Genomic DNA, 24893 nt, shown 5'->3' on the forward strand with positions numbered 1-24893 from the left:
TGTTAAAATACCATGTTTTACATTTTGTAGTTAGATTTTTCGCAGTTCAAACTTGAAGTAATCTTTTTTTTTTTTGTCTGTCACATCATTGTGGAGGAATTTTGCTCCACTCTTCTTTACAACGTTGCTTCAGTTCATTGAGGTTTGCAAGAATGTGTTTCTGCACAACTCTCTTAAGGTCTTAAAACAAAACTTTAGTCAGGTTGTGATCTGGACTTTGACTCGGTCATTGCAACAACTTGATCTTTCCTTTTGCAAACATTCTGTTGTAGATTTGCTGCTGTGCTTGGGATAATTGTCTTGCATGACCCAATTTTAGCAAAGCTTGAGCTGTCAGATAGATGGCTTCACATTTGACTCTAGAATACTTTGGTACACAAAGGAGTTCATGGTCCATTCAATGATTACACGGTACCCAGGTTGTGTGGCTGCAAAACAAGCCTGAATCATTTGCCCTAAACCACCATACTTAGTATGTGGGATGCCCACACAGTGTGCTGATATGCCGCCTTTGGTTTTCACCAAATGTAGAGCTTTGCAGCCAAAGATCTCCACTCCGGTCTTATCTGTCCAAAGGACATTGTTACAGAAGTCCTGTAGTTTGTTGAGATTCACCTTTGCAAACCTAAGCTGTGCTACCATGTTCAATTTAGAGAGAAGAAGCTTTCTATCGGCAACCCTTCAAAAAAGCTATACTTATTCAGTTTTCTAATTGTTCTGTCATGAACTTTAACTAAGATGTAGCTCAAGTTGGGGTTTTTTTCTGGGGTTTTTTTTTATTTATTTTTTATTTTTTCTGAGCATTGCCCTGGGGTGAATTTGCTGGGATGTCCACGCTCAAGAAGATGGTGGCATTGTGTTAACACACACTTGAATGCTTCAGACCTGCAAACTGCAAAAAATCCTGCTTTTATAGAGATGCTAACACTTACTGATGGTCAGTTAATCTATGTATTTTATTATTAGTATCTGGCGTCCTCTTTCCCTCTTAAACTCATGGACTGGACATACACACACCCACAACCACCTACACACACACACAATGGACAACCGTACCCTCAAACACACAATAATAACATGGACTGAACCACCATTCACAATCACTAGCACTTTATATACCTCTGTAGAAATTATCCACATATCTCACTTATCTTAACTGCACTACTGTATAGTTCTGTGTAAATAATCATACGATAATTTTTAATCCTACAACTGTTTATAACTTGCATAGTTCACATTTCTGTATAACTGTATATCTCAGATTTCTGTATAGTTTTTTTATTTCATATTTATATCCTGTTCATAGCCTGTACATAGCTTGTACTCACTACAGCCTGTACATACTTATAGTTATAGAATATTCATAACATACTTCATACCGTGTACATTATAACATACCATAATAGACCCATTTCTGTAACATACTTACATATCTATATTATTGCTAATATATATTGTATATATCTATATCACTAAAGCACTTCTGGATGGATGCAAACTGCATTTCGTTGCCCTGTACCTGTGCATGTGCAATGACAATAAAGTTGAATTCTATTCTATTCTATTCTATTCTATTCTTCTTTCTATGAAAGCAGTAAGTGTGCTTACTTTTAAAAACTTCTCTGATTGTAACTATTACCATTTTGCTTGAAGACTGGGACTAAGTGGTTATCCAAACAAGCTGCATACTAAAGGCCATAGACGTACTTATGGTAGGTGTTTGAATGAGGGAGCTCTAAAGGTGCTGGTAGATTTATTTCTGAGCTCGAGGGAGTAGGGATAGCACTGCTTTTAGTTTTTATGCCAAGCCAAGTTCTAGCCTAGTATGACATTATTATCTGCATATTTATGCAAAACTGAGAAGAAGAAATAAAAAATAAATGCACTATTGATTCTTCCTTGATCTAACAGATGGTTACTGAAAGCATGCTTACTAACCTGCACACTTCCCATTTAAACATTGTCATAATACCCATGTTCTGCCTCTTCAGATTACTTCCCTTAACAGGAGCCTTTTGTTACCACTTACTCTGAGGCAAGCTAACCCTGCCTATCCACTTAACAGTACCACACACAGACTCATTTTATACACAATCAAGGTCAAACATAGGCTTGAACCAGGCGAGATAAACTAAAAAAACCAAAAACAAACAAACACTATCCACCGTTTGAAAGGGAAGTGATGCAGTGTAAACAAAATAAATGTGTTTTCTCTTGCAAACAACAGCATCTCATGCTAGTTCCCTCACAAGCCAGTGTCTGCCTGCACTCTTTCTGCGCTGGTGTTCAGTAAAACAAGGTGAAATGCTTATTTACTATCAAAGTGGAAAATAACAGGCTCAAGCCAGCAGGTGCCTCTCATGCTTTCATGCTACTGCAAAGCTCTTACTCTTTGCCCAGTCATATGTGTGGCTATCTTTCATATTTCACATGCAAATAGTTTCGTTCATCTCCCGTTTTCATACATTATTTGCATATGGCATTACTTTTATTTAAATAAAACAAATACTGCATTGGAAGAAGCTTGGTTGCATGGATTTACATAAATGTCTCAAATGTTCAGAGGCTGACGTGAATGATTACAAGCAGGAATAACTGTGCTACTATTGTTTCTATCGGATTCAGCAACAAATGGGTGCACACTGGAACAGACTAAGCGATGGCAGAATATTGGTATTATCTTTAGACACACACAGAGAGAAGGAGAGCACCTTTTTTTACTCTGGTGCGTGGCGTCCACTCTTCAAAAGACAAAGGACAACAAAGCAGAACAAAGCCATAATAAAGCATCATGACACAGACAGAAAAGAGAGTTGGTTCCTGGCTTCAGGCACCTTACTACCCTCTCAAAATGGCAAAGCCAGCCAAACCGGTTAATGCACATCACTGATTTTTAGAGCCCATGAAACACATTAAAGCTGCGTGCGAAGTCATTCCATTTTGTTATTTCACAAATATACAGCTCTGACATTTCTGCACTTTTTGAAGTTATACCTCTTATTTGATCATTTCTGTGGAAGTAGCCTATATGGAAAATATATATATAAATCCTATAAAGTTTGTATCTGTCTTGTATGAAACTTGTATGAAAAGCATACAAGAGCGAAAACACAAATAAGATCCGTTGAAAAATTATATAATGAAACTTGTATGTTTTGGATACTTACTAAAAAATATATATGAAAGTAATGAGAAAGTGGCCACTTTCATGAGTAAATCATATATGTTTTTACTATTTCTTTTCCATATGGGAGTGCACTGGTGAAGTAATATTACACACATTTACACACTGCACGGAGAGGAACGTGGCCTTTTTCTTCCTTACACATGGATAACTAGAGCATATCGCAGCAGGAACCCACAAAATTTTAACAAAAAACAAACACAAATTAATTAGGAAAGTGCCTAGAGGATGAAAACATGCTTACTCTTTGTAACAAATTATACAGTCTAGTTTAAAGTCGAAATAGCTCCAAATTCAAGCGACAGCAAATAAATAATTAGCTTTTAAAGGTCAAGAAAATATCATTTCTTTATCAGGATTTCACATCATGCTTACAGTGCCAACTTTACTTTACAAGGATACATCTCAGGCTTTGGTAAAAGTTACAAAGAGTTTGGCGCAAAGACTTAAAATGTAATTGTAACCAGACACAATACTATCACAAAGGCCCCAAATTCATTCCACAGCATGACAACAACCCCAAATATATCCAGGCAATATACAACAGATGCCACTGTGACCTGATCTCAACATCATGGAGCCAGTTCAAGAATACATGAAGACAAATGAAACTAAAGGCACCTACAGACTGTGGGCTTTCAGCAGTCTTGTAAACTGCATGCCGCTGTTGACAAAAAGACTTCTGGAGGACACACACAAGCAACATTTCTGATGTCACAAATGACGTGAAGCCTTTGAGCCGGTTCAAGCAGTCAGCTCGAGTCACACAGGGTCATACATGTAGTGTGCCTCAGTCTCCTCACACCATATCTCAAGCACACCTCACCAGTTTTTCTTTCTGTGTATTTAAGCTGATGAATTTCCCATTGTGACATTTCAGCATTGCTGCCTGCAGATTCAACCATTCCACCACCCCAACATCCACCGATAGGCTGCAGGAAGATATTTACTCATCACTTCACAATTTTTATCAAATTTTTGTCTTCTTTTTCCCTTAGTCTGTGTTTTGCCACAGCTCTCTTTCTTCTTTTCTCTTCATCCACCACCATCACCAACCAGTTATAGCAGATGGTCGCCCCTCCCCGAGTCTAGTTCTCTGGGAGTTTTTACTTCCCACCATTGCACAGTGCTTGATCATAAGGGATCGCTTGAATGTTGGGGTTTTCTCCAGAATACCGCAGGATCTTTACCTTGGGGCGACCGTTGCTGTGAATTGTTACACACCTGAACTGAATTGAATATTTGCACTACATGGCAAACTCTAACTGTATCCTGCTGCTGTAATAAATCATTTCAAATGTGAGTTAGTAACTTTGTTTTCTTTTTTTGTTGCCTCCACTTATTCCACTTGGGTTTGTTTTGTATTTTTTTTTATTACACCAATGTATTTTTGATTGTTGTGGGCTTTCATGTCTCGCCCTATAGGTTGCTTAGTTGGCCACAGTTCCACTACATGGACAAATGTGGGACACCTACACATCACACCTACAGGAGCCGTTTAACCATGGAAACCTGTGCAATGAAGCTCTCAGGGGAAATTTGTTGTGCTGATGTTAATGCCAGAGGAGGTTTGTAACTAAAGAAAATGAGTCAACAGGGCACTGGTGACTTTTACACACAATGTGTCACAGTGCTTACAGTTGATGGTGACATATCCATTAGAAGACATTTCACAAACTGACTTGTTGAAAAGGTGGCATCTTGTTCAATTACAACATTGAAATCCAGCGAGCTCTTTAGAACAACGCATTCTTTCACAAATGTTTGTAAAGGCAGACTGCATGGCTCGGTGTTTGATTTTATACACCTGAATTCAAAGATTAATAGGTGTGGCCCAGTACTTTTGTCCATATAGAGTATTTTTAGTTGCAACTACCAATATTGAACCTCTCTCACAGTGCAACACTGGAGCACTGTAAGATATTATAATGATTCTCTCCTGTTGGTCAGTTTTTGTCTGGGAAAGTGCAAAATTGCTCAGCTTAACACAGCATGAATCCACTAAAAGGTCTCAAAGGTCATTGGAAGAGCTCACCTTGCAAATGAATTGAAAAACTGTTTGCAAGTCTACAATACAAAGCTTCTCCTGTTTTTTTTTTTGTTTGTTTGTTTTTTTTGCATTGACTAAATACACTAACTATTGATTTGATTTTGCTGCATTTTGCACAAAATAGTTCTGAATATTTGTACTAGAACTATTGCACACCGTCTTCTAGAAAGTGAGTGCTATGGGTACATCGAATGACGGAGTATCAGCGTGGAGGCCGAGTGATGAGTGAATGCAGAGCCATGGGGGCCAGGCAGAAAGGACAGCATCTTGATGCATCATGAGGGCTGAAGAAATCTGATAGCCATCATGTGACAGAGCCTGGTCACTCTCTTGCCTTTCCTGCACAGCTCTGGCTGCACACGGCCCATCATCTCCCCCTTCACTACTGCTCCCAGAGGCTTACCTCTAATTATTAATTCACCATGCTGCAAATAATTACAATCACACGATTGATTCAAGATGAGTATATGCAGTCACGGTGGGTTTCTGTTGTATAACCTCTCCTACTGTCCTACTGCTGTAGTTATTTAGCCCACGAAAATGCTCTTACAATTAGGGTCAGTCACATTAGATTGAGTGGTGATTTTAATCCATTAGAGGCTGAATGGTATTGCTCAGACATGAAATTCGTTCAAAGAAAAATGCATTATGTAACGACTACAGATGACTTACCAGAACGGACAGTATGTGAACAAACATTGGCATCTCATACTGATGTTTAAACACACAGGAAGGATCACACCATATAGGTAGGTAGGGAAAGTGTTTCTTTTAGTCACATCAGTTAAAAGCCTTAGTTTTTAAACAGAAGGTAAACATTAGTTAAAATTAAACTGGAGTGGTGACCAGATCCTGACAGTGAACTTAGTTTTCCGGATAAGAACAGCAATTAGAAAGCATGTTTGGAAGATCTGATTGCAGCTAATGAAGACAACGTTGCTGAAGTCTACTTTATGAAATGAAACCACTTATGTCAACGGAATAACAAAGAAAAGGCAACTGAAGGTCCAAGACGGTGCTGAGATGTGTAATGATGAGACTGACAAATGCGGTACAGAACTGCTGGTGATATGCAGAATGGAAATTCTACTATTTTTATAAATGAAAAGGAAAACTGTCGAATGTTAAAAGAAAGGTGAAAAGTGCAGGTGTGCTTTTAGTCATCTTGTAATGGTTTATGAATGAGGTGAGCAGGGCTGTGTGTATGTGTGTGTGTGTGTGTGTGTGTGTGTGTGTGTTAAATCCATGGCCAGCAGGCTTCGGTTTCAGTTGTTGTATTGCAAAAACCCCTAACCTAAGAATACTGTCTCCAACAGGTAATAAGCAGGCAAGTTAATTCACAGGCAGATTTATTATTTAATCGGCAATTATTGAAATCCATACTGAATGAATCCAAAAGGTAGGATTTCAATAATTATTAAAAAAACACATCCACATTCATACAGCAAAGTCTCTTGAAATAAGGAAGTCTTTTATTTGGAAGAAGATGAGAATTTTATATTTAGCTCGTTAAAAACTAATTTGAATTGAAGGCATGTGGTTCACATCTTTTACAGTATTTTCCTGAATACTTTGGACCACAACGTCATTGTGGTTGATGCACTACACATGACTGAAAGTAAGTCTGAAAGCTCAAACTGCCTTTTAGCTGCTCCAGCTTCAGATACAGAGAAAGCGAGTCAGTGAAGTAGATACCATATGGGGAAATATTAGAGATTATTACATTAGCCACAAAATGACTTGCAAACTTTAATCTTTGACAAATGTTACATGTTTATATAGCAGACATAAGCAGAGAGGCTTAAGTGAAGGGACCAGTGGCGCATTTGATGTATTTCCACCCCCTTTGTGAGCCAGAAAATACCCGTCTACAAAACTGACATCGATTTTAAACTCAAATGCACTCTTGTGAGGTGTCATGGCAGTCTGCTGATAGACAGATAGCCTTACAAAGCATACAAAGCAGCTTTTGTGGTAATTCCTACTACATTAGGTGTCTCCAAAACCACATATTGGCTATTTATAAGTGAAGAGAGTTCAAACGCAAAAGCCTCGCTCAACGTCACCTTCTTGAAAGAAATGAGAGAAGGCTGTAATATTCAGACACTTTTGTTTCATGTCCCTCTAAATCCACACCCGAACCTCTTGATCTAAATAACGCTACCTTTTGTCAGCAAAAGCCACTACTGCATGTTCGTGAGGATGCAAATCAGGTCACGTGACATTCATGCAGGTCAAGTCCCATTTATCAGTTTGTTCTTACTGGATGTGACAACAGTGAACTCTTTTTTATAGTTACTTAGTTTTCCTTATTTGTTATTTTGGATACTTCAGGTCATTTTATATTAGTTTTATATTCATCAAGTTATTGCGTAATATCATCTGTTTATTGTTTATTTTGCTTTTGTTTAGCAATGACACCCAGCTCTATCTGTCCATGAAGCCAGATAACACACACCAATTAGTTAAACTGCAGGAATGTCTTAAAGACATAAAGACTTGGATGGCCACTAACTTTCTGCTTCTTAATTCAGATAAAACTGAGGTCATTGTACTCGGCGCTGACAAGCTTAGAAATATGGTATCTAACCAGATTCTTACTCTGGATGGCATTACCTTGGCCTCCAGTAACACTGTGAGGAACCTTGGAGTCATTTTTGACCAGGATATGTCCTTCAACGCACATATTAAACAAATATGTAAGACTGCGTTCTTCCATTTGTGCAACATCTCTAAAATTAGAAATATCCTGTCTCAGAGTGACGCTGAAAAACTAGTTCATGCATTTATTACTTCCAGGCTGGACTACTGCAATTCATTATTATCAGGATGTCCAAAAAACTCACTGAAAAGCCTTCAGTTAATCCAAAATGCTGCAGCAAGAGTACTGACAGGGACTAGAAAGAGAGAGCAGATTTCTCCTGTTTTGGCTTCCCTTCATTGGCTTCCTGTTAAATCCAGAATTGAATTCAAAATCCTGCTCCTCACATACAAGGTCTTAAATAATCAGGCCCCATCTTATCTTAATGACCTTGTAGTACCATATCACCCTATTAGAGCACTTCGCTCTCGCACTGCAGGCCTACTTGTTGTTCCTAGAGTATTTAAAAGTAGAATGGGAGGGAGAGCCTTCAGTTTTCAGGCCCCTCTTCTGTGGAACCAGCTTCCAGTTTGGATTCGGGAGACAGACACTATCTCTACTTTTAAGATTAGGCTTAAAACTTTCCTTTTTGCTAAAGCATATAGTTAGGGCTGGACCAGGTGACCCTGAATCCTCCCTTAGTTATGCTGCAATAGATGTAGGCTGCCGGGGGATTCCCATGATGCATTGAGTTTTTCCTTCCCAGTCACCTTTCTCACTCACTATGTGTTAACAGACCTCTCTGTATTGAATCATATCTGTTATTAATCTCTGTCTCTCTCCCACAGCATGTCTTTTATCCTGTCTTCCTTCTCTCACCCCAACCGGTCGCAGCAGATGGCCGCCCCTCCCTGAGCCTGGTTCTGCCGGAGGTTTCTTCCTGTTAAAAGGGAGTTTTTCCTTCCCACTGTCGCCAAAGTGCTTGCTCATAGGGGGTCATATGATTGTTGGGCTTTTCTCTGTATCTATGAAGCGCCTTGAGGCGACATTTGTTGTGATTTGGCGCTATATAAATAAAATTGAATTGAATTGAATTGAATTGAATTGAATTGAATTGAATTGAATTCAATGAAGTGCGCCTGTCATTTTGTGTGGTTGCATGCAGTTGTGCTGTGCGGTTACTGCTGATCAGCAGTTTTTTCATTCTGATCTCTGATTTCATCATTTGTAACGTTTCCAATTGTGCCTTTAGTGGTTTTACAACAGTTTCCAATGTGGACTTGTTGGTGTCTGCAAGAAAACGTGCACAAGGACAAGCAAGGACACCGAAGCTTTTGCTGCACGAGGCAATCACAGTTGTTAAGAATGAATTGTCTCAAGTTACATTTACAAAAAACAAGACATTTCATTCAGTGACTGATAACCTGTTGGTAGCTGTCTTTTTTAAGTTACAATAATATATTGTGAAAGATGCTGCAGCCTTTATATCATCATTACCAGCTTGATATACTTGAGTGGCTCCAGTGTGGAAACTATGACCCAGATAACCAGGATTTCTTATCACAGAAAATAAGAAAAAGACACTAAAATGGGCCTTGTGAAAAAAGTAATCATTTACAGGCAGCGTTGCTGACAAATTAGCTTGGAGCAGTACGAGCAGTTACATAACCCACTCTTAATTTTTCTTTTGTGCATGTTATTTAATTGTACTGCTGGGTTTGTGTGTTCTCATTTGTCCCAGTGGCATTCTGTTTAAGTCTCCTACCAAGTAGCAGAGCAGGGGCTGAGAGGAGTCTTAAATCAGTGCTGCTCGAGCTTCTGGAAAGGGTGCTGGAGATGTTACCAGTCTGGGAAGGTTTCCAGGAAATCTTACATCTAACAGCTAATACACAGCAAGATAAAATGGAACTGGTTACTGTGGCTATGACAATCTAAATCTCTCAAAAATCCTTGTGGGGAAACAAACAAATAAAAAAGGCTGGATTTTTTAACCATACTGCATTTGTTGTGTAGATAATTGCTGTCACTTTGCTTCCACAGGTAAAAAAAACAAAAAACAAAAACATAGATTGACTCTAATTGATAGATTATTCACTGTTGCGAGTATTATCATGTGAAGCAGGGCACACTAGGCAGAAATCCAGCTAGATGAAGCAGGATGAAAGCACAGAGTGCTTATAGAGAGCTGCGACGTGTAATAGGACAGAAAGAATTGGTAAATAATATCTGGGTTATCTGAACGCTGCACTGAATGATTTTCATGTTTCAGTTCATTGACTGGCTGTGCTGCAACACAACGCTGCAGAATGAGCGACATAAAGCAGACAGTGAGTTTCATGCTTTGAGCTGCAAACTGATGGTAGCTGCTAATTCTGTAGATTATGGTGGACCATGTGATGCTTTCAGATAAACATGCCGTGTGTCTTGTCGCTCGTGATAACTGAAAGACATTCTGTTGGTTTGCATATCTCACAGGAATTAAATAAACAAAGTTTTCCAACCTAGAAGGCCGGGCCTATGTGATGAGTCAGAGCTTTGTGGTTGCCCCACTCTACGTCACATTCACAGCTCATTTCAGCAGTTTGCACCTCTTTAGATTTAACCATATGGCTTAACCCTCTTTTTTTTTTTAATAACACACTAATAATCCTCACTTCTTATACATCAGCGTTCTTGAGAGGAGATTGGATTATAGTGAAAACTAAAGAAGCAGTAAGCCTTGTCATCCAGGCTGAGAGCTGATAGACAGTTAACAACATTTATACACTGAAGAGACATTTGAATGGGCTGTCAAAGAATAACTAGTCTAGTCTGCAGCCATGTGTCTGAGAAGCATCTGAGGGGAGGCATTCTGAGAACCTGTAATGACCGCACAGTTGCTTCAAAAACACGTGTCAGGAGACCAACCATTGGCTGGTGGTTGCAGTTAAGTGAACTCAAAATCACCAACATCACTTATGTTCCCTCTGTAAACACTCTTGAAACACTGTGTATCAAAAATGGCCTTAAATGCTCTTTTAAAAAAAAGTTCCATATTTCAGTCTGGTCATTGTAAACTCTTAATTTAGCCCTCAAAATTGTTTCTTTAACATTTCACGTTCTTACTTTCCGTCACGTCCTCACCGCAGACCTCTGAGGAAGATGCCTGCGTAGTATACACATGTGAGGACACAACTCATTCATTACTGAAAACAATGATGGGCAGTGTTCTCCTCTCTCTACTCCCCCAAAACAGTGGGCTATTTAGAGGGTGGAGACAGGGTGGGGGTGAGGTCGCTGTATGATAGATGCTTTTCTGTGATAATACTCTGTTTAATGTTCCTCATCTCAGCGGCTGTGTTCCCCCTTCTCTAATCCAGCGGGTCACACTGAATCACAAGGCCAGCCAGCGATGACAATGGCATGTTTGTGCACAGGGTGAGCCTGTACGCTGTGTGATGTGAAGGGATAAGATGGCACAAGGTGGACACTAGAGGCTCGCGTGCACGCGCTGCTGTATAAAAGCAAACGGGGGCGCGCATGCATGCCTTTGGATACAGTAGGCATTCTTCGGCTTTTGAACCGTATTAGGTAGATCAAATGCAGGTTGGTGCTATGAACACTGTAATCTGCATTCAAACACTCACTACAGCACAGCATTCATTTGGGTCATGACAGATAAGATAAACGCCTTCTCTAACAGAAGGAAATTGCGGGTAACAGACACTTTCAGGCTTCTACAACCCACAGGCATTATCTGCTGTTAGTGATTTGATAACTGGAACAGGAAAAAGAGAAACATCTTACTCTGCAGCAGATGCAACACTTTAATTGCCATTAACCCACCCAATGAGCTCTGTAGAATTAAAGCACAAAGGACAATGACAAATGAAAAGGGAAAAAAAGTGCTACTTAAACTATTAGGCGCAAACGATCTTTGATGTTACAGTGGGTTTCTGGTGCGGAGGTCTTGGAGATGACGATGAAGTATGTTTTTCAATAAATTAGTTCAATTAGACGAGTATAGTTTAACTGTATGTTGTGTGTTTACATGAAGAAAGAGCCTAGAGCATCGGCTATGTGAAAGTGCCGAACTTTATGGAAACAGCAAGGAGCAAGTGGAGTGAAGAAGTCACCGAGATACACCACCAGCTTCACGTCATTTTCAAATGTTTTCTTGGAAAAGGCGACCTGCACGCCCTCATCAAAACAAAGAAATGTGGCTGTGATCCAAAAAGCCTGAATTAAGAGTACAGACTGTAAAGCATGCCTCTCCTTTTCTCTCTATATATATATATGGCATATATCAGCTTTCACTTCTTCCACTAAAGATCAACATCCCTCAGCAGTCGGTTGTAGGCCGTAGCCCTCGCTCACCACCACCCTCTCTCTCCACCACCTCCTTGTTGTCATATGACCACTGTTATGTGTGCGCAGTGGAACACAAAGTTGCTCTGTTAGTCCCCTCTGCTGTGCCCTCTCATCACTCAGATTTGAGTGCTGGAAGCAAGGCCCTCTTGCTGGCCTGCCTCAGGAAAACAGACAGTCCCCTGTATGCGACTACCAGCAAAGATTAGAAAGGAGGGCAACGAGAGAGAGAGAGAGAAGGATGAATTGAGCTGGTGTTGTTTTATATAACACCAAAGATAATCTAATCCTTACTCATTCACTGAACCCCACCCTAAGATTTTGTTCGATTCCTCTGACAGCTTTCCCTCATTGATCCTTTACTGTGAAGTCGATTATTAGCCCTTTCTACAATCAGCGGCTGCCTCTTGAAAATGAGCTGCCAAAGCATGTCTTACAGCTGTTTGTGTGGAGATGACACTTTGTTCCAGTACCTGGCTAGGATTAAAGACCCAAAACAAACACAAATGCTGAGCCAGCTGAACAGAGCAGTGCCCCGCCTGAACATAGCGGCAAAGCAGCTCAAACACACACACACACACACACACACATACCTTAGGGACACGCATTTCCTTAGTGTTTATTTAACCGTGTCTGCATAAAGATTGGGTTTCATGTTCACTCTCACAACTACCAAGACAAACGCTGTAAGAGTTGTGTGATAATTCTGCTGGTCCCCCTCCAGGAAATAAATGACACCTTAGATTAATCATTTTATTAAGTAGGCTGCTGAGGGAGCTACGCTCAGGCCCCCTTGGTACTTAACTGTAATAGAGCTGAGTTTAATTGTCCAAGCTGGTGGTGTGCTCACCTACAAGGTTAAAAAGATTGCTAAAAGTGCACCGGACGGTGACGCTGGCCCGCTCGGTGTTGCGAGTGACTACCTCAACAGCCGCTGTCACTTTAAAACCAACTGTGTCCCTGCTGTCCCCTGCCATTATGTCACCCAGTGGAATGGATGTAGCAAGTAACAAAAGAGGTGGAAGGAGGTCAACTCAGCATAGGGTTTGCCACACTATTGCTCTTATTTGAATATGAAAAGCAATGCAGTGTAACCGCACACTGCCACGTTAACGGAGAAGTTGCTATTGAGGTGTGTATTCACACCTTTGCTATCTGCTCATCATCTACAGAGAAAATAAAGTACAATATGATAAGGCACCTCAGTGCCTTATCATATTGTAGTGTATATATATATATATATATATATATATATATAGGTTTATATATATATACACTTTTTTTCTCCGACCTCATGTCCAAATGATCGGCATGAGGGTATCATGACATTTTTAAGTGTGCGTGCACATGTGCGTGTGTGTGTGTGTGTGTGTGTGTGTGTGTGTGTGTGTGTTTGTGTCTGAAACTTGAAGGCCCATTATGTAAGCATGTGATTAACCTTTATACTTCACACTGGACCTTGTCATCCCTCATTTTAAAGCCAAGGTCATCGGTGACCTCTGACATTTGTAACATGTTGCAGGGAGAAGTGGAAAAAACAAACAAACTGCACAGCTGAATCTGATGATGAATCTGTATTTAGAGCAGCGCACGTTGCTGACTGGAGCTGAAACATGCGAGATATAGGGAGAATGCAGGGAGAATGCAAAACGTTCACTGTTTTGCACCAAATCCTGGTTCAGGCTGCAATGTTACAGCCCACAGTTTCTTTCTTTCACCCAAGACAGGCATCTTCTCTTGAGATAGCATCACGATGCATCTGCAGGTTTTTGTTACAAGCTCTAAACAACAGGTCAGATCCCTTGAACTCAAACATATGTGGGCAAAATGACTAATATCAATACCTTTTGTTTTATATGGATTTCAGTCATATCCTACTTGAAGATTGCATGTGATTTACAAACAGAACGTTCATCGAAAAAGTGCTAAAAGTCTGGCCTTGTCTGAAAATGCAAAGCATTTAGTTTCGTAAGAACACTAGATTAAATTTCCTGCTGCCCCTAATGTGTTTATCTGCATTTGTAGATGTTGTACGACAGTATTTCCTTCCACTTATTTTAATCAATCTACCATTTCTGAGCCATCCTGAGATCACTGGTCCTCAAGAAAGAAGAAGAAAGAAGGCGTGGTGGAATTTCCACCATCTTCGCTTGCTTCACAGATGTCTCAGGGCCTCACTGGCGCTGCTGCTTTTGCTGGTGGAACTATCACAGACACATCCATCACTTTGTCTTCGCCCAGAACGAGCGCTGGCTTTCTACCACCGTGACATTAACACAGTCTTTTGGTCCCACTCATCCGTCCATTCTGTTCGAAATCTTGCCTTTCCTTCTTTCCCTCTCTTGCTCGATGCTGCATCAACCTCCGCCCCTCTGCCACATCTGCCTCCCTATCGTTAAACCCCTGGCCCCTCAACCCCTCCCTGCTTTGGCTTTCTCTTTTTCTCTCTCGAGCATGTAACACAAACACACATACAATATACACAAATACACATGCTCTCCTGATGCTACACAAAAAATTCCAACTGCCACTTACAATAAATAAATAAATAAAAATACAGTAATGCTCTGTTGGAAATGTGAAATGTTGAGACAGAAAATGTTAGAAATTGCCCTGCTTTGCCTGCTGAGTAATGAACATGCTCTGCTTTCTGCCTCTTTCCCTCTTCTCACCGTCAGGATTTAAAATCATGAGGCAGACACAGACAGCTGGACAGAAAACAAACCAAATAAATCCCTGTTCAACATCCAGATTATTAATTGATGTAAATTTACCTCATGGGACAGCAAGCTCCACACTGGCAAATCCTACAATGTTCCCATGCCAGTGCCATATTTTGCCTTCCTATCCCACTGTCTGCAGAACCAAGCTCCACAGGAATGGTACACCTCCCACTCCCACACTGCACGTTCACATTCAGTGTCTCGTAAAGCCAGTTGTAAGCACCGAACACCTGATCGTGTGTGTGTGTGTGATGGCGGTTTCGCTCATTTCCCCTCTTTCTGTTACACCTTATGGCCTGGACAGAGCACAGAGACATTCATACAAACATACAGCCTCGCACACGCACACACATTTAATCCATCCTCCACTTGCCCTATATACAGTAATTAAATTAATTTATCTGCACGCAGATAAAAGCATTCTATAAGAATTGAGGATGCTCTGGAGAGATGATGAGTCAAATTGCAAGCACAGATAGCAGCGTCCGCTGGCACAGAGCTAACAGGGTGGAGGAGGGGACTGGACAGGCTGCTTGCTTGCTTTGGTGCATTTTATGGGAAAATACAGTCTGCCTCAGCAGCAGAACGGCTTCAGTGAAATATCATCTTCCTGTCTCAAAGCAAGCCAAAATAGCGAAATAGGAAGCGTTGTGAGAGTGGCGAGGCTTACCGTGTTCACAAGCCAGCATCCATTTACAAAGGATACTGCAGACAAGCCCTTGCAGGGTGAGAAAGGCTCTGTACAAGCCACCTTTAGTCCTGCTGCTCCATCTTCATGCCTTCCTCATGTTCACAGGGTGAAACATTCACATATACATCTCTCTCTTCCCGCGGCCCTCTTTCTCTCTCTCTCTCTCGCTCTCATTAACGTCTGTGTTCTATATCCTCTCTTGTTTGCTTCAAGGCAGTTGAGACACTGCAGCGATGGGGGTGGAGGGTGTGTATATGCGTGTGTTTGAGTGTGTCAGAGACGGAGAGGCAGCGAGAGGGAGCGCAGGGCAGAAATGGAGGGAGGAGTCAGCAGGGATAGAGAGAGAAGGGGGAAATGGTCAGGATTAAATCATGAGAGTAACAGAGAGAGAGAGAGCGAGAGAGAGAGAGAGAGAGAGAAAGCAGGCTTTGATGGGGGAGCCACAGCATCCTTGCTTTATGCTAGAAAAACACACATTGGTATTTAAGCAATCCTGAAGGTTAGATTATAAGTATATATGGCAAGTAGATCTGCCCCTTAAAGAGCTGTCTGCTTGTTGACAGTGCAGCAGCAGGATTGGTTGTGATTTCATTGATGACTGAAAAAAACATACAAGATAGGGAGAGAGGGAGGTGGAGGAGGGAACGGGACAGAAGAAGAGAGGAAGGGAGGGGAGAAATGACGACAAAGGAATGGGAGGGGGATTGGACGATGGTGTAATGTGCTGTTTCCGTGCCAACTGTTTCTGTGACAGTGTGACCACTTCCTTTAATGCTATTGGCTATAACAAAGAACTGATAGAGGCTTGGGCAAATGAGGCAGCGTGTCATGCGGGGTGTGAATGGGTTGTTCTTTTCCTGTTTCTTCCTCTTTTCGTTTATCTCTGAGAACGACAATAAAACAAATGTGTTTGACTAGACTGCGGCCACGGAGAACACACGCAAGTCTACCCCTAGAGACGTAACGATTGCACCGCTGGAGTGTGATTGCTTTGTCATTACGAATGCCACTAGTGTGTGAAGAGACTCCCCTTATATTACTAACGCACAGATTCACACAGACACGCACACACCCAAATCAGACCGATCAACAGGAAAGAAATCCCCAGATCAGGTCGCTCAGGGTGTGTAGTGTAATGCAATTGCCTGGACACCAACCCTGGTGTCATGAACAATGAGATAATTAATCGGCTATAGGCCAGAGCAAGTGCACATCTGGTGCGGGTGAACAACTTTGCCTCTCGCCAACCTTTCATCTGGGCCTTTTAATCCAGGCCGGCAGGCACGTGTTGTGCTGCTCCCATTCTTTCTCTCTGTCACTTTCCCCCTCGTCTCTCCTTATCCTTATTACCCCATTCAACGTCTACCAATAGTTACCTTAAACACCCTTCACTTCCTCTTTAGCAGCTGTCAGGTTACGGCAGAAATCTTCCAAATCTCGGTTTCTGTGCAGAGGGAACTGTTTTCTGATAAATGAGTGACTGAAACTAAAAACATGGGTATAATAGCACACTCTAAGTCAAGTACATACAACCACAAACACCCACAGTGGGGAGTCCCTATCCGTATCATCGATTCAACAGGACAAGACTGCATTGAGGCTTCACTGGTGCACAGAGGACGGCACAGACACAACCTGCCTGTTCAGATAAGACGTTTTGGCTTTATACTCAGTCGTTGTTTTCACTTAGGCTTAGTAGCTGTTGTTGACATTTCACCTTCAAATGTCAAGCCAGTGATGACATACCTGTTGAAGAAGAGGAGATAAAGCTCCAGGTGTGATGGAAACATTTGCATCAGGCACGTTTTGATGTATCTGAATACAAAAACATTCACGCACACAAATGATATGCACCGTTGCCACCATTTTTTCCCTCTGGTTCACATAACATCTTGACTCGTTTAAGTAAACACTTCAGTGATCTTATTTTGGTCTCCCCTTGTTGTACAAGCCGCTGTGGACTGAAGAACACCAGTGTTTGGCGGCACACAGTCTCATACTGTGTTTTTTCATGACTGTTAACAACCAGAAAGCCTCACGATTAACACACTGCTGTTCCAGTGACATTAAGTCTGGAGATAATCGTTTGGATGTAATATTCATATAATTAAATGATAATGGTTTTCATCCTATATTTTCTTAATTTAAAAAAAGAATAAAAAAATATCACTGCTTTCATATTTTTTTCTGCTTTTAGACTCAAAACCGTTCTTTTTCTTCTTAAAGGGAGCTTTTTTTGCTTTTCCATTTATATCGTCACAGTGGTGGACTGTCATACTAAACATGGCTAAAGGTTTAAAATAAAGAGGTTAAAAGGCTATTAGCCAAAAAGTTCAGACTGCTCTAGACTCTATATCAGCGATCCAAAACCTTTTTTGCTCCACGGACCGGTTTATGTCCAAAAAATATTTTTACAGACCGGCCTTTAAGGTGTGATAAAAACAACAAAATAAAACCAGTACCAGTACCAAAAAAAAAGAGAGAATGTATTCCTAACACATGGGAAAAGACCTAGGGAAACCAAGTTAACAATTAAAAAACAACGATAAAAACCCTGAAAACCATAAATTTCACACCCAGAGAGCTTCAACTCTCGTGGCCCGGTACCAAACGACTCCGGTCCGTGGCCCGGGGGTTGGGGACTGCTGCTCTATATGGTCATCTCGGGCACATGGCTGACATGTGGCACACGGGCGGGTGGCCTTTAGGGGAGAGCAGGTCAAACAGCTTGTTTCAGACACCAGATGAAGAGCCACTATAAGATAAATGAGGATTTATTTTTGAACCGTGAATCATCAAAAGTTAACAGTAATAACAAATAAAAAATAGGGAGCTGCTATGGAGCATAAGGGCTTCACTTTAAGTAAGATTTAACATGCCCATGGAGCTATGCAACAGCTAGTGTGTGCATGGCTACTGCAGATTACAAGATCATAAAAAGAAAGAGCATCTTAAAAGGAAATAGTTCACTTAAAGTAGTATGTAGCACTAATAGTGGCCCAAAATAAAAATATAAGTGAACTTAACAGATGAGCGATGGTTAAAAAGTGTTAAAAATGAAGAAAATTGCTGAAATTCTTAGCTAACCATATGCAAAGTGATGAAGCTACTTGCTAAAAGTATCTAATTGTTAGCTGAAAATAATGAACACACATTTAAAAGTGGTCACTAAACAAAAAGCTGGGTATGGGTTTAAAGTACTAAACCACTTGTGGGGTGATTTGGTAACCACCACTGACATATAGGAAGCTGAATCATACTGCTAAGAGAAAATGGTTAAAAAATAGTTCAAACTGACACATTTAATCTTTGATGAAGTTAGGTAAGTCCAGTAAGGCTAAACTTGCTATACTGTCTTTTAAATCCTAAAAATGAGTTTTGCAGAAAGATCCTTTTATATTTTAATGTTTGCTTTATTATTACTGTGTACAATCATTGGTTTTATGTTTTATAAAACTTTCGCATTCCTCCATCCCGTTCACTCTCCATATTCCTTTTTGTCTCTCCCAGATTGTCTCTGTGCCTCTCACAGCTTCCTGTCTCCCTAATCCTTAATCCTGTGGAAATCGGTCAGGCAGAATGAGCCAGCTTTGATCAGGCTCTCATATCAGGCGTGCTAACAGTGTAAGCGCACCCGGATCCCACAGAACCCCGGAGCCCAGGGGGAGAACTTCAAACAGGCGTTCACCCCCTGACTCTGCCTGAGAGGAAGGTGAAAGCGAGGCAGCAGAGATCCCATCTCGAGAGACTGTGAAAGAAGCTGTGTCTCTTTCTATAAATTTAGCAAACATTTACATGAGGACGTGTCACCATCCAGCTGTAATGACACACTTTCTTTTCTGTGTGAACTAAACTTGCTGTGGGAACAGAGATCAGTACAGGGTGTAAAGCAGAGATGTAAAAGTCACTTTTGTGAGCAGCGTCTCTGACACCAAGCATAGAGTCTGTGTCACTGGTGTTCCTGTGTTGTGATTTATGGCTGAGGATTGTAATACTTATCCTCAGCCTTATCATAAAACGACTAATGGACAACCGTTTAAGCTTAGGCTTCTTTAAATGGTTGTACAGAGCACCAAAAAAAGTCCAAAACAAACATGACACATATGCCATATTCATTTGGTAATTCGGAATGAATCCCATGAGGTACACAAGTTATGAAAACATCATCCTTTCAATCATTCATTCTCTTCAGACTTTGTGCACAGGGGCAGGTATTCTAAGTGGGGAGGTTATCGTACATTGCTAGATAGTGATCACATTAAAAAAAAAATGAATCACAGAGGCTTTGTAAAACCAACAGACAGGGTACATAAAGGATTTCCTTTCTCACAACCACATGACCTGGAGGTTTGTGCTCTCTGCAGATGTACAACAATACTGACAGTGTACTCAGACTCTCTGTTTAATCAGTTCAGAAGTATAATCAGGTGCTTTAAATCAGCCAGAGAAATGAAGCATTTAGCAGGGCCAGCATGAGCGCAAGATGTGCACCATCTGATCTGTGATATGGGACTACCTGCTGCTGTAATAAAGTAAGAATGATAGTGGGAAAACATTTTTCCTCCTTTTCTCCTTTTGAAAACATCACTTTTGGCAGTACTGGACTTTAAAAACTTAAAATTAAGAGTAAATTCAGCAAACATGGCCTATATAAACTGAATTTTATCTGATAATAACAGCAAATAACAAACAATGAAAACAATAGAAAGCCCTGCATTTACATGATCTTCCAAGTGTTGCGCTCTGGTGTGGCATCTAGCTTGGTTTTACTGTAAATGCTGACACCTAGTGGCCAAGCATGTACATAACATATAGTTTGGATGTACCAGCTGTGGTGACCCCTGGTGAATAAGGGAGCAGCCGAAAGTTTCTTCTCCTTCTTTTTTGTTTCACCACATAATTATATATCCAAAAGCATTGTCATAGATGCAACTTCACCTGCAACCTCAATCAGGTACAAATGTTTTCAATTAAAAACATTAAAACACACATGCAGCCTATTATCATTGTTGTAGTGTGTGTTTCTCTCTGTGTGAAGACATATTATGACAATGTAATCCATCATATTTATTGTGTGAAAAAGTCAGCGGTTCAGCTATATTTTGGTACTTTTCCGCTATTTTTAAACCTTGCCCAAGGTCCTCATTTCATTTTTCGCAATATTTATCAATAGACATAAAAACACACATTAGACAAGATGTGTCACCTCTGAGCTCATGTGTGCTAATTACAGGAAACGGTTCAATATTTGTAATTATGTACTTTATAATTTCTTTTAACAAAGTTCACTTTTACCAAATACATAATTCCCATTTTTGTGTCATTTGTAGGCATAATTTGCACTTCTTGTTTCATATTTTCACATTTCATTATATCTGGAAGATTTTTCTTGTGGTGTTTGATTAAGTGCTGTTATTCTTAAGCTTCTGACCAAATAAAATTATTTTAGGGAGAAACTGGTATTTTAATGATTTTCAAACACCACTTCCACCATCTGTATCACCCAAAAGATCTCCCCATTTTATTCTCATTCTACCCGTTGTTTAAAAAAGATATTAACTTAAGATTCCTACATAGTATTCATTTTTTTAATTAAACATTCTGCCTGTGCTTTCTGTTTACTTTTGGGATAATTCTGCAAGGCCAAACACGCTCATGCACCAGTGGATGCACTGATGGACATCTTGCCTACAGACACTTTGACATGTGGATTGAAAGAACCAGGGATTGAACCTGTGATCTTCTGTCTGGAGCTACGGGGACCAACTTTTTATGTAAACATTGAAGTGCTTCATCGTGTATACACACCACTGGGCTATTTCTACATATGCCCGATGTATCTGCTATTCCCCTGTTGGTGTTCTTCCTTTGTTATTGTAATAATGTTGGACCAGGATCAAAATTGCAGCTACCCAATCACACTGTTGTGATGTCATAGCTTTATAATGTGTGGAGGGGGGCGGAGAAAGAAAAATGACTTTTTTATAAATTAACCTGTCTTTTAGAACAAATGGTAAGCACTTTTTTGTGTTTTTTCTTTATTACGGTAATTTATACAATATAATAAATATATTATCCAGTTAGATTTGCCATTAGCTAAATTTAGGTCGCGTTCGTCTGCTAACTTCTTGGCTAATGCTAACTGACTGCTCAGACAACACCAACGCAGGGATATCAGTTCAGGCCATGTAACCACTGACATTAGTCAATTGTGATCCCACAATTAAATGTTAGACTGCATAATCAGCTCATAGATCCATATGTTTATGTCCACCTGTCACCGTGTGGACAAAAATTAAGCTGCAGAGCTGGAGTTGATATTGTGACTTAATCAACATACTTTGAATATCAGTGAAGCTTAACTGTGATTTGATTATTTGAAAACATGAGTTAAAGGCATTGTATTAATTTAATGCCTCATTTGTCAGGGAAAAGACTAGCAGTGTTGTTCCAGTTTGCTCACACAGTTCTACATGTTGTCTTTATTTTCAAATAAAAAATTTCATTACTACTTGGCAGCTTTTTAAAATGTTTTTTAAAGGCTAAGAAACTTCAAAGATAACAGGATTATGTCTTGGAGTAGCACTTTTTTCAGTAAGATTTTTTTTTTTTTTTAGATATTTTATCACTTATTCATCTGTTACTTTTGGCTCTGTATCTTTGAGCTAAGACGCACATCCTTTAATGAGCTTTTCTTTGTTCAAGAAATATGTTTGTTTCAAAAAACATTTAATGGTTTTCATATTTTTGTGATTTATTCTTGGATGTTACTGCATGCAGGACCAGAAGCTTTCATTACTAATGTGCTAAACAACACTTGTTGGCTGAGGTGGTTAGGAGCTGTGCTTAGTGTTCCCACAGTGCAGCTCATAACCAATGTTCCCTCTAATTTTTCATGTGTCTGAGCGAACACACAAACTCCCTGAGCGATCCCTTGGACCACTGTGAGCGACAGCAGACGTGTGCACTGTGGTCACGCCAGCATCGAATCCATCCAAGTTACATGTTTATTAAAATAACCAAATTGCAGCATTTACATTTATGTTAGACTACTTTTAATTAACTGATTTAGCCAATTTACAATGAAAATGTAAAAAGAATAATCTATTCATTGACCTGTGTAGTGTGTTAACACTATTGGAAGTAAAAATAACTTGAACTCCAATTTTGAAAACACAACTTTCTTTTTTTTTTTTTTTAAAAAAAAAGCTCTGACTTGTATTATGAGTCTGTGGTCTGGGAGAGAGTCCTGTAGCTCTCTGTCTGCAAAATATAGTATATAATGACTAAAGCTGGGCAATTAATTATATAGTTACTTCTTCAAAAAAAGTAACTCAATTTGGCAAACAACAAGTTTGCAGCCAAGGCATTTTTAAATAAACATTTCAAACTATTTACAGAACAATCAGCTGTTCTGCATCAAATTTGATGCCACACAAATTGTTTGTGTCACTCCAAAAAATAATTTCTGTCCACTATGAGATAAAGGAGAACAACAGCCTGATACCTGCAGGCCTGACAACAGGAGATGTATCACTCCTGTAACATTCAGCAGTCGCCTCATTGTTCTGACACACACAACAAAACTGTTGACTACACTACACACTAACTACACGAGATTTGCGCTAAACGTCTCAAATCTCTCACATCTCAAAACACCGCCGTCACTCCTAAAACTTCCTCCCGTTTCTTAACAACTATATGCCACGTTGCCATATCATTTTTTGATTGGTCGACATGGTACTTTTTTGGACGAATAGGAAAGGGAGAGGGGGGTGGAGTTTGTTTTTGCTCACAGGCTTTCGAGCCTTTTTTCTTATAAAACGCCATTTTTACCGTTTATTCCTGCAATAAATGTAAACAACGATAGTATTCAGGAAGAAAACCAAACATTGCATATATTTTTATCACAACTCTGGTTTTACGTGGTCTATCAACACAATTTAAAAACTGGTATAAAGTCAACACTTTTCCCGTCAATTGTTTCGTCTGTCCTGCTCACATGCTCACATCCAATGGTTGTACACGTTGTCATTAACGTGGCTTCACTCCACATCAGCCACGCCGCTTTGCTCGCTAAAACACCGGTGTCGGCACATAAGGACGCTGTCATAGCCTGTCAACGACGTTGATTAGCTGCGTATATACGAATGTGAATCGCATTATTGGCTGGACTATGGGATAAAGTGGCATCGTTCTAATCCCATAGTCCAGCCAATCACTCACTGACTAACACTGCAAAACAGAATTGTTAAAGTATTAATTTTAATTTCAATTCAGGTTAGATTTTTTGTGAGCAACGCAGATTTTCTGTGCGCAGAGACCGTGCCAGCAGTGCGGCACGGCTCATAACTGATCTCAGAGTAGTGACAGCTTGTCTTGCACGCTAATCTCCTGTCAGAAAACAAATAGATTTCACAAGCACTGCATGGCTTGCCTGCCCTGAGGGAACGCAACTGACTGAGACCATTTCTAAGTTTTTAGCTAATATCTCTTTGGGAATCACCTTGATGGTTCAAAAAATGTTATGCCTGTCAAACTGTGTAATCCTTTTTAAGGTGTAATCTCACCCCAACCAGTTGCAGCAGATGGCCGCCCCTTCCTGAGCCTGGTTCTGCCGGAGGTTTCTTCCTGTTAAAAGGGAGTTTTTCCTTCCCACTGTCGCCAAAGTGCTTGCTCATAGGGGGTCATATGATTGTTGGGTTTTCTCTGAATCTATTATTGTACGATCTACCATAAATATAAAGTGCCTTGAGGTGACTGTTGTTGTGATTTGGTGCTATATAAATCAACAGTTTGCTCCAAAGAGATATAATCAACACTAAATGGTTTCAGTTCCTCCATTGGATGGACTTTAAAATACAGTATCTTCAATATTTCTCTCTATTACTGTCCGCACATAGAGACGTTTGCTTTTCAATTGTATGATCAACATGTTCATGTGTCTTTGCTCTAGATATTATTTTTACAAAATCGTAGAGAAAGTTTATTTAAACATCAGTTAATTAAGAGCATTAAGAGCATTATTTGATGTAAGCACATGGGTCTAAAATGAATAACCTGCCAACTGTGTTACAGCCACGTAACTGACAATGTACCTGTCACAGCCTGGGCCTCTGACCCAGCGCTCTGAGTTTATTTTTGTATTCTTCTCATGTTAGCTTTGTGATCATGTGTTATTCCTATTTAGTTTAGGTTAAAGGCAGCCATTATTTATTGTTTCCTTGGTTTCAATGTTTGGATTCTTGTCTAATTTATCATGTGTTTAGGTCTGTGAGCTTAGTGTTGCCATGTCTACTTTCTTGTTTTATTTTGAA

General features: G+C 40.1%; 1 protein-coding gene across 1 annotated transcript in view; it reads right to left on the bottom strand.

The window, feature by feature from the left end:
• The window catches only part of gnaz (guanine nucleotide binding protein (G protein), alpha z polypeptide), a 35233-nt gene extending 19375 nt beyond the window's left edge, over window positions 1–15858 (bottom strand). Inside the window, exon 1 of the mRNA XM_006788793.3 lies at window positions 15556–15858. The gene's annotated coding sequence lies outside the window, so the exon portion shown is untranslated. The remainder of the gene's footprint in view (window positions 1–15555) is intronic.
• Between the last annotated feature and the right edge of the window lie 9035 nt (window positions 15859–24893).

Source organism: Neolamprologus brichardi, chromosome 7 (assembly GCF_056152115.1).
Source record: "Neolamprologus brichardi isolate AB-2024 chromosome 7, ASM5615211v1, whole genome shotgun sequence".
Classification (NCBI taxonomy): domain Eukaryota; kingdom Metazoa; phylum Chordata; class Actinopteri; order Cichliformes; family Cichlidae; genus Neolamprologus; species Neolamprologus brichardi.